Below are 11,771 nucleotides of genomic sequence, written 5' to 3' on the forward strand. Positions count from 1 at the left end.
CCATGTGGCTCTGGGCTTTCTGAACTTGGGTTATGTCACTTAACATAATTCTTTCCAGATTTGTCCATCTTCCTATGGATTTATAATTTCATTTTCCTTTACTACTGAGTAAAATTTCATTAGGTATGCATACCACATTCACCTGTAGGTGGGTATCTAAGATGGTTCTATTTCTTATCTATTGTGAATAGAGCTACATTCAATACTTATTGGCCACTTGTGTTGCTTCTTTTGTGAACTATTTCATTAGCTCACTGGTGATTTTTATTTATTTATTTATTTATTTTTGGTGGTTAGTTTTTGCTGATTCATTTCTGTAGTTCTTTATAAATTCTGGATATTAGCCCCCTGCCTGAAATATGGCTGACAAAGATTTTGTCCCATTCTGTAGGCTATCTGATAGCTTTCCAGATGTTTTCTTTAGCTATATAGAAACATTTTTTTAAAATTTTATTTATTTGAGAGTGACAGACACAGAGAGAAAGACAGATAGAGGGAGAGAGAGAGAATGGGAGCGCCAGGTCTTCCAGCCTCTGCAAACGAACTCCAGACGCGTGCGCGGCCTTGTGCATCTGGCTAATGTGGGACCTGGGGAACCGAGCCTCGAACCGGGGTCCGTAGGCTTCACAGGCAAGCGCTTAACCACTAAGCCATCTCTCCAGCCCTATATAGAAACATTTTGTGGCTGTTACTTGTGTGTGGGGGGTGTGTGAATAAGGTGGTGTGTGTGTATAGTATGCTGTGGTTTGGCACCACATATTTTCTCCTGCTGCAGGGTGGTACTCACCTACAGTGGTCAGACTGGTATATTGGGTGTCCTCTTCCATTAATCTTCTGCCTGGTCTTATCCAAAGCCTCATTATCCATCCAGAGCTTACAGAGCTCCAAAGATTCTTGAGACTCAAAACTTTTCTACCCTGTGGGATGGGGTTTGCAGGTGTGTAACAACAGTACTTTTTACATGGGATCTGGAGATTCTAACTCTGGTGTTCTCAGGCTTCCTCAAGTCCTCATACTTACACAGAGTATACTTTACCACTGAGCAATCTCTCCAGTCCTGTGCAAAACCTTTCTAATTTCACTTGGTTCCATTTGTTACTAACTTGTGCTATTTCCTGTGCTACTGGAGTCCTATTCTGAAAGTTTTTGTGATATGCATATCTTGAAGTGTTTTTCTCTCACAGTTTTAGCATTCCAGATTTTTAGTTAAGGGGTTTTAAGCTAAAGAGTCCCACTTTGCATTGATAGATGTAAGAGTGAAAGATAAGGATCTAAGTTCATTCTTCTGCAAATGGACATCCAGTTTGCTCAGTACCTTTTGTTGAATAGGCTGTCTTTCTTCCAGTGAATATTTTGGCTCACTCATCAAGGATTAGTTGGCCAAAGCTGAGTGATTTATTTCTGAGTCCTAAGAATATCAATACTCTGTTCCATTAGTCTACATGTCTGTTTTTGTTCAAGAATTTTTTTTAATTTAATTTATTAGTTTTCTTTTCAGCAAATACAGGCAGTTTGGTACCATTGTTTAGGCTCATCCATGATCTACCCCCTCCCATTGGACCCTCCTTGTTGATGTAAATGGGTCGTGCATTGTGGAGTTAGCCCACAGTTATTGATACGATAAATGTCTCTGCATATCATTACCCAACATGTGACTCTGTTGTTCTTTCCGCTCCCTCTTCTGCAAAATTTCCCTGAGCCATGTTGGGTTCATTTTTGGTCTGCTTCAGTGCTGAGGTGTTGGGGGCCTCTGAGGCTCTGGCTCTCTGATTTGGTAGGAGTTGATTTTTCTCTGTGTTGGTCTCCTTCCCCTTTGTGCTGGTATCTGGTTCATCAGGAAAACATCACCCTTGCTTGTTTCACCAATTGTCCTTAGTTTGTCGGGCCCCTTTTGAGATATGTTGGGGCAGCTCTCTCCTTAGGATCTGCATCTATCTGAAAAAGAGAAGCAGATTCTCCAACGGAGAGTAAGTTAGCACCGGAAAATTGAGATAACACTTACTTTTTTGATAGAGAGTTTGATAGGTGTAGGCCCTCTTGTAGCCCATGATTGATGTTAGCTTGATATTGGTGAGTGGGCTTATGTTTGGGTATGGTTCTGACTTGTTTCCCAGCTCCAGCTATGGGTCTCGTACCACTGAGGGGATCAGTTAACCAAATCAAGAGCAGCTGGTTCCTCACCATGGCTGTGTGCCACTATTGCACTTGTGTGGGCATCGCATCAGGTTATTTGTTGCTGATTAGGTTAGACAATGAGTTGCTTGGACAGATATTGGTCATTTCCTCCAGTCGCCCATGTAGCACCTTCTGGCACTAGACACACTGACTGTCTGGGGACTGACTCTCTTCTGGCTTCCAGCCATGCCATTCCATTTTACATGTCATCTGCATATGGAGTCTTCAGCAATAGGGTCTTACCACTGTCCTTTTGTGGGTCATCAAGTACTCTGACAGAAGTCTGTCATTGTTCTGGGAAACCTTATAGGTTTCTCTGATCAAAAGCTCATTGTGGATGGTAGCCCCAAGCTGGTAGTGGGGGTTACAGGTCAGTGCCTACTAAGAAATTGAGGAAAAACATAACTAATATACAAGAGTTAGAAAGGTGAGGGGGAGGGGGTCAAGGGGGAGAGGGAGGGAGGGAAGATGTAGAAGATTTAGGTTAGTCTTGATCCTACCCTCTCCAGTGTCTTGTGGTTCAGGTGTTTCCTGTAATGGTCTAGTGAAGGTTCAGCCATTTGGTCTGTCCTTTAGGAAGTTTTGATCCATTCTAAGTTAATGTTTATTCAGTAATTTACTTAAATCAAGGTCATTTATTTGCTGCAGTATCCTTGTTATTTGCTGAAAGCACTTTCCTTCTATATTAAGTTGCTTTACTTTCTGTCAAAAGATCAGTCGGTTATATTTATGTCTGTCACAGTTTAATTTCTAGTGTTTGTTTTAAGTCACAATATAAAGCCTTTCCAAAACCAGATGTGGTGGTTCATTCCTCTAGTCCCAGTACTCAGGATGCAGAGGTAGCAGGATTGACCTGAGTTCAAGGCCACCTTGAGACTACATTGTAAAGTCCAGGTAAGCCTAGGCTAGAGTGAGACTATACCTTGAAATACCAAAATAAATAAATAAATAATAATAATAAATAAAAAGAATATTTCCATTTGTTCTAATCCCTGTCAAGACTCAGGTAACGTCTCTGATACATAAGTTCCTAGATTAATTCTTTAAAGCACTATTCATTTTTGAGTTCCAATTTATTACCATTTTCTCTTCTTTATCGTATGGAATTAACAAGTGCAGGTCCTATGACTATGTCAGTTAAGTTAGTAGTCCTCTGAATATAACAGAAAAAAAAAGTTTAATAATGAATAAATAGATGAGATTTTTATTTTCATAGAAAATTCATGGCAGGAGCACATCCTGTATTGGGTTGACTTCGGTCCTTTCCACTATGGTCATTTCAAGATTTCAAGGAGCAGACAGTGTCAAGCAGCCTATCTTTATTCAGTTCAGAGGAGAGAGACAGATAAATGTAGAGTAAAGAAGGGTAATTACAGTGGTAATCTCTGCCTTTTAATTAGTTTTTGTTCTACTACTGGAAATATTTCCCCAGCCCCACTCTCAGAATTCATTTTAAATCTCATTGATGAATTTGGAAATAGTGCATCATTAGTAGATATGATTGCCCAAGACAATGAATATTTAATCAGGGGTAACTATGGCCACTAGATCACACATGACAATTTCATGAGATATTGTTTAGCTATTACAAATAGAAATGACTGTTATTAGCACAGACATCAAGGGCCCTGTAGTTGACAGCTTCATGCTGTTGAGATGAACTTCCAGACCAGGCACAGTAATCAAGGAAGGGATTCACTGAATCTTACAGATCCAGGGGAAGTTCCATAATGGCAAAAGAAACAGGCATGCATCCAGGGTCCAAACACAGAGAGAGAAGCCACAAGGCAAACAATAAAAGCCATGCTGCGTAGCGCATCCAGGTACTCCAAGTGGAACTCAGGCACTTTGCATATCTTTAGACTGGAATTTAAAATCCGTTACCACACTTGAGGGCTTAATCCCAGGATCTTCCCACTCTCACATCCTTCAGCCAGGTTGCTGAAAATCTAGGAAGCTTTAATAAACCCCTGAAACTATTGTGGAGCATCTATTCAAACTACCACAGAAACTATCCTAAATGGCCAGGAAAAAACACAAAACAAAGAATTGTTTTGTCTCAAACATCATTTTGCCAAGATATAAAACCCTAAGTCAATCTTTGCTGCAGACACCAAAACATATTCTTCAGCAAGGAGCATGGGGTCATGGATCAGCAGAAAACTTACAGTAATCCTACTGTCCTCCTGATCTTCTGAAATGTTTAAACATTGTTCTGTGCTCAAAGTCCATTTCCTATGCAAAATATTGCAAGCTGGTCCTTATTTTTAGGGATTTTAATTTTTGTTTATCTATGACAAAAAAAAAGTGTTGGAGTAGATTGTAGATCTATCCAGTACATCTCGCCTATTCACTTTATTCTTCATTCCACTGGGGAAAATTATTAAAGCTTTTTTTTTTTTTAACTTTAAACTTGGGCTAAACAATGGGTTTGTATTGCTATTAACTGAAACATACAGTTCTCAGTTTGACTCAGTATAGTTCAAAGCTCAATATCTATTTTCTTAGCTGTACAAGGTGTTTTACTTATTTGTGTATTTGTTTTACTATTGTTTTATTTTCTCTTCATAGTTTGTTTCTGGGAATATGTATATATATATATGGTCTGTTAGTTAACTGTTCTACTTGGATCACTGGAAAAAATTACATATATTTCATATTTAGTTATCTTAGAGTGAGAGAACTTATTGTTCCTGTTTATATATGTGTGGAAACTGTAGATCATAGGAATTAAATGGCTTGTTAACTCTCAAGATTAGAAAGCAGCTATACCCAGGATTTCTTATTAAAATTTAAGACATATAGAACTTTCATTGGGTTCATGTTCTAAGTTACTCAGCCAGAGAAAATCAAAAAATTCATTACATTTCCTGCCTTAGGATACGATTCCAGAGAAATAAAGTGGTTGTAAAAGATTGCTGATACTATTTAATTATTTATTTGTTAATTAGCTTACTGAGATAGTCTCTTATGTAGCCCAGGCTGCCCCTAAACACACTATATCTCTGAGTATTGCCTTCAACTCTTTGGCCTCTACCTCTACCTCTCAAGCTCTAGATGCTAAGCACATATTGCATACCTGACTTCTACTTGTTAATTATGTGTGATTATCACCACACCACATACCTCTTTTTCCATGACCCGATAGACTACTACCAATTGTCATGCCTTATGTCTGTCTCACATTACATATCTTCGCATATATTCTTTGATGTTGACACATCAGATAAACTGCATTTTGTTCAACAAAAGTATGTTTGAAATCCAATGTACATCAGTGTACCTAAATTAGGATTTCAAGCTCCAAAGGATTGTTTAGTTGACATGCACACTTACCACCAGAATCTGTGTTTCAATTGTTTTTTGCTTTGCATTCCTTTTCATTAAGTATTAATGGCACAATGAAAGAAAATATTAAACTAATTGCAAAACTGTAAATGTAAAAATGGTAACCTTGTCAGAATATGAGTCTGATTATCTCTCTATTTCGTATACATATACTCTTGTGACAGAGAGAGAGATCTGATAGGCTTCCTGGGTAGGCAAAGAAGACAAAGGTGGTCTAGTCTCTAACCAATTATCCTTCATTAGGGGCAGCATGTTCTTGGCACCATATTTCACCCACTTGATGTTCTTACCTCCCTCTCTCTAGCTTGGTTCCCCTCTACAAAAAAGACACTTGACTTTGCTGGCATACATATCATTTTCATCTCATCTTACCCTTGTTAATTTTATTAATTTTATAGATAACTTTCTAATACCCCTGTCAATTCATTTATGATATATATTTTGGTAATGAAGTATTTTCCAGAGTGATAATTTTATGTACAATTTATTGGCATAACCTTGTTATAGTTGAGAAGATTGCATTTAGTAAACAATGTTAAGGATTAACCATTGATATTTTTCTTTACAACCATCATGAACAATTGCTAGCCATGGACCAGGAAAGACATGAATATTTTCTAAGTGTTTGAGTATGATGTAATAGTCGAGGGGTGCAGAGACTAGTGTTCTGGTTTTCAGTTAAGAGTCTATTCCTTATTAGTTAAGTTTCCTGAAAGATAATAATTGCCTTCTCTAAGCAACACTATTGCATCAGTAAAACAAGACCTTCATCTGCCACTCCGATTTCTATCAAAATTAGATAAAATGGTGATAGAGTCATTGACACTTGTAAATGCCTAAGAAATCAGCAAAGCATCTCATATCAAACCAACTATAGAACACAAAGCAAAAAAAAAAAATGCATTGAATTATCTAGCTAATGTGCAATGATCAGCTAAACAGAATAATTAAATAGGCCTTTGTCATCCACTTTATTGGCTTACATATCATTTTGTCCTTTGATGATTGAACCTGAATTAATTTATTTCTCAGTTTTTAACTGAAATGACTTTAAAACAATAAATGGTGTGGCAAGGAAATTTTATCCTGGAGTACACACACTTGCTACAGTCTGGCTAAGAAATACAAGCATAGAAATAACACCAAGAAATCAAGATTCAGTAGTGTGGAAACAATTCTTAAAAAAACATTATTTATTTATTTACAAGCAGAGAGATATAGACAGACACACAGAGAGAGATAAAGTATGGACGTACCAGGGCATCCAGCCATGGCAAACAAACTCCAGATGCTGAGTCACTTTGTGCATCTGGCTTTACGTGGGTACTGGGGAATTGAACTCAGGTTGTTAGGATTTGTAGGCAAGCACCTTAACTACTGAGTCTTCTGTCCAGCCCAACAATTCTTTTTTTCTTAACTTCACCACTGGAAATGTAGGTTATGGGCTACATAGATTTCTTAATGGTTAAGGCACTTGCCTGTGAAGCCTATGGATCCAGGTTGAATTTCCAAGTACATATATGTAAGCTAGATATGCAAGGTGGCACATGTGTCTGGAGTTTGTTTATAGTGGCTGGAAACCCTGGAGTGCCAATTCTCTCTCTCTCTCATTCTCAATAAGTAAAACTAATAAGTAAAGTTAAAAGAAAATAAAGGTAAAAGTAAAAAATGTGGGTTATAGACTTAGTAAGGAAAGCAACCTACCTTCCAAATATTTCTGTGTCTTTGGTGTGGAAATGATGTGCATTCTTGCCTTTAAGACCACAGTTTACTTTCTGACTTTGAAAACTGGCACACGGGTTATTGGCTTCACAACCATATCTCAGTTATTCTGGCTGCTCAATTCATATTCACTGGGCTCTGACTAGTTCCCATTGTCTATGCCTCACTGGTTCCTCAATGGAATGAGGTTCTATGTGACCATGATAAAAGATAAATGAGAAACTTGAGAGATGGCTTATTGCTTAAGACACTTTCCTGAAAAGCCCAAGGATCAAGGTTCGACTCGCCAGGATGTATGTAAGCCAGTTGCACAAGGTGTCACATGTAAATGGAGTTCATTTGCTGTGGCTGGAGGCATGGCAGTCCCATTCTCTCTCTCTCTCTCTGCCTCTATCTCTCTCTAATAAACAAATAAATAAATAACCTCCATGAAATAATCAGCATGTAGCTCATAGAAGATAATAAACATTAGCATCTAGCAGCTGCTGCCACCACAATGAGAAGCATGTCATGCATTTCTAATAAAGAAACCGTCCTTTCATATGAAAATGCATTATGAAATAGCTTATATTATCAGATACAGTACTTCATTCCCAGTTACTGCAAAGATAAGTGTAGTGTAATAAAATTCATGCATAGTCACAAACTAAGTCATCTACCAAATGCCCTTCTGGAAAGAAAACTGGTTGTGACCAGGCTAATGCAAATAAAGCTTTAGGCTCTGTCTTTTGGAAACAATTATCTTGATTGGAATTTCATGGAGCTTGTGACCATTGGGACATTTGTGTTGGCAGAATGCAAGCCAGATAATTGATTTCAAATGCCTTGACCTTTATATTTTAATAATTTTTATTCTGGTGCACCTAACATATGAAAATCTTCCTTTCAATTTGTCTGCATTTTTATATCTACCATTTTAATTTTTATGAATCAATTACTAGGGAAGAAAATATATAAAATATATCCACAAAAGTTATCTACATAATCATAGAAAAACTCATATTTTATAATAATTTTAACAAGTAAAAAAGACAGTGAGGAGCACACTGAAAAGGAGAAGGGAAAGCAAAAGAAGGGAAGGAAAGGAGGAAGAAAGAAAAGAGAAGGAAATGGTTGGCTGATCTGTATTGACATTACCTCATAATTTGAAAGAACAGAGAAGATAGACTTCAGCGTGTCTCCAAAACTTGTGGGATAAGTTCAAAATGAAACTGTGGGAGTCGTTGTACAGAAATTATTTAGAGTTCCAGTAACCTAAGAGCAGATAGTAACCAAAGAACATGTACCTTTTGATGTGTCCTGATGATATGCCCAATGAAGCCGACTTTGAATAGAATTTATCTTGTCTGAAAATCTAGTTTTTCATTAACTTGTAGACTTATCTTAAGGGTGTCATTTGCAATGACACAGACTAAAAGCTTAATTTTTAGAACAAAATTATAATTCAGCTTCTGCAAATTTCATAACTTCATTTTTACTGCTTTTCTTTGCAGGAAAAAGGATAGATCTAGAAAGCATTACACTAAGTGAGGTAACCCAAGCCCAGAAATGCAAATGTCACATATTCTCTCTCATATGTGGATCCTAGCTACAAATGTTTGGACTTCTCTGTGATTAGGAAGAAAACTCAGTATCAGAGGCCAGTAAATTAGAAAGGAGATATAAAGGGAATAGAAAGGAAGGGGGGGGCTTTAATAGGATGGTATTGAATATATGTTAAGTAGAAGAACAGATTAATGGCAGTAAAAAAGCCTAAGTGAGGTCAGGGAAAGAGATTGCGTAAAGGAAAGGTGAGGAAGAGCTAATCAAAATCTAGGAGGATATAAATAAGTCATATGGAAACCCACTTTTTTGGACAATGGAACCTTTAGGAGCCATAGATTGTTCCCAGAAAATTTTCAGTGTGAGGGACTTTCTAGTGAGTTGTTGGCCAGGGAAGTCCCTGATATCCCCAAAACATTACAGGCCATTGCTGAGGCCCTTGGTTTCCCACTAGGAATAGAAAGGAAGACCCTATTGCTGAACACTCCACATACTTGGGCTGCAAGGTGACTGAGAAATTCTGCTGGAACTGAGCTAAAAACCTCCTCCATGTAGGCCATCTGACAGAAAGTTGGAAAAAGCCACGTTACATGCAGCTCAATGGGAGAGAGAGAAATCACCAGTGAAGATACTCAACTGTGCACACTATAAGCCTTATATTTGGCCAGCCAGTCCAAATGAGCCAAAGGGGGCAATAGTGGAACAAAAATTACATATTGTATGCAATATTAGACAGTAGATTAAAGTTTCAGAATTTAAAAAGTAAAGGCTCTCTGAAAAAGAGAGATTATCAAGCAAAAAAAATGATATACTTGGAATAAATGTAAAGAGTCAGTGTAATGGTACTTGTTTTGGAATCCCAGCAACTCATGAGGATGATCACAAGTTCAAGAAGAGGTAAAAGAGGAGGAAATGGAAGAGGACGAAGTAGAGTAGCAGGAGAACAAGTGGAAAAAAAGAAACAAGAAAAAAGGAATGTTAAAAAAATTGTGTTGTTGGGCTGGAGAGATAGCTTAGCGGTTAAGCGCTTGCCTGTGAAGCCTAAGGACCCCGGTTCGAGGCTTGGTTCCCCAGGTCCCACGTTAGCCAGATGCACAAGGGGGCGCATGCGTCTGGAGTTCGTTTGCAGAGGCTGGAAGCCCTGGCGCGCCCATTCTCTCTCTCTCCCTCTATCTGTCTTTCTCTCTGTGTCTGTCGCTCTCAAATAAATAAATAAATAAATAAAAATTTAAAAAAAAAGAAAAAAAAATTGAGTTGTTAAACTGGTTCATATATCTGATAAAGAATTATATATATATAATATATAAATATATAATATATATAAAATACATATATATATATATATATATTACATTATATATATATATCATGTTGTTTGATTTAAAGAGCCATATTAAGATTAAAACACTGGTTGGAATTTTGTAGGCTTCTTTTTTGTGCTGTGTTGTAGGATAGCAGAGGTAATAATTAGTTTGTAAACTTCCAATTATATTTACTCTTAGATTTAAATTGAGCATTTTGGGGAAAAAAATGAATATGCTATTACCAAGGAGATAGTGAAAACATAGAATTTTAAAAAGTATTAATTTAAAGGAAGAAAGATAACAAGATAAAATGAATAAACAAAGCAGTGCAGATAGAAAGTAAAATTATCACTATAAATTCAAACATATAAGTAACTAAGACTGCTTTTAAGACAAATAGAGATACTCAACATTATAGCCTTGAAAAGCAAAACCAAGGCTGAAAAGTTTGATCACTAGTTAAAGGTTCTTGCTTACAAAGTCTAATGGCCTATGTTTGATTCCACAGTACCCATGTAAAGCGAGATGCACAAAGTGGCACATGCCAAAAGCTCTAAAGCACCCATTCTTTAAATCTTGCTATTCTGTTTTTCCTCTCTCTTTCCTTGCAAATAAATAAATAAATAAATAAATAAATAGATCATCAAATGTGTATAATGTTTCTTAGCAGCATGAAATGCTATACATTTCTGTCAGAAGGCACTTTGGTAATTAAAACAAATTGACAAATGTACTTCAAGTAATAGAAAGACCTAAAACATAATGGACTATGAATACAATTCATTATTTAATACTCTTTTAATAAATTAAGGGAAAGTGAATTCTCAACAATATAGGTAGTTATTAAATGATACTTGCTGAAATCAAACTTTACCACCACTGATACCCATAGAGATAATATATGATAAATTACTATCAAACAATATAACTCCTTTATATACAGTAGAATTGCAAGAATAATACCTGTTCATAAAAAGCATGAAATATTTTGGACTATGAAAGTGCTTTTACAGAGTCCTGTAACTATAGACTGTTTTATTGTATTCTTGCCAATTAAAAATAAATTTAAATAAAAAGGAAGCAAATATTCTTTTAAAGAAAACTCACCTTTGTGCAGTATTTCTCAGGATGTTTCTGAAGAAGCATGCTGTGAGTTGGATTGCCTTGGGCATTTTAGGTTGGGATTATAGTTCACAATCAGTAATCTAGGAACATACATGAACACTTGTAAGAAAATGCATAGTCCCCCTCCTCACACTGCACTCTCCTTTTCCCTACCTTGGAGAAAGCAATGGGCACAAAATTCAGATTTGCCACCTCTTCCAAGTGTACTGAGATGAGCTCTTAACATGGCTGTGTCGACAGTTACTTTGGTGAGGAATACTCCCCTTTTGAGAGTGTGTAATAGAGTGAAGGTAGGTTGTCTGCACAATTTCTGATAACAGAGTTCTAATCATCTATAATTCTATTACATGCTCTTTTCACTTCAAACTGGTCAGAAATAAAATAACACCCACTGTAAATGCTGAGTTTTGTCATTTAAAATCTAATTCCCAAGGCAGGCATAGAGGCAACAGAGGAGTGCTCAGCATTGCAATATCTCTATCACACCTTCCAAGGCTCAGGGTCCATTGAGGAAGAGGTGGCAGAAAGAACGTAAGAGCCAAAGAAAGGGAAGGA

This window comes from Jaculus jaculus, chromosome 1, assembly GCF_020740685.1.
Source record: "Jaculus jaculus isolate mJacJac1 chromosome 1, mJacJac1.mat.Y.cur, whole genome shotgun sequence".
In the NCBI taxonomy this organism is placed as follows: domain Eukaryota; kingdom Metazoa; phylum Chordata; class Mammalia; order Rodentia; family Dipodidae; genus Jaculus; species Jaculus jaculus.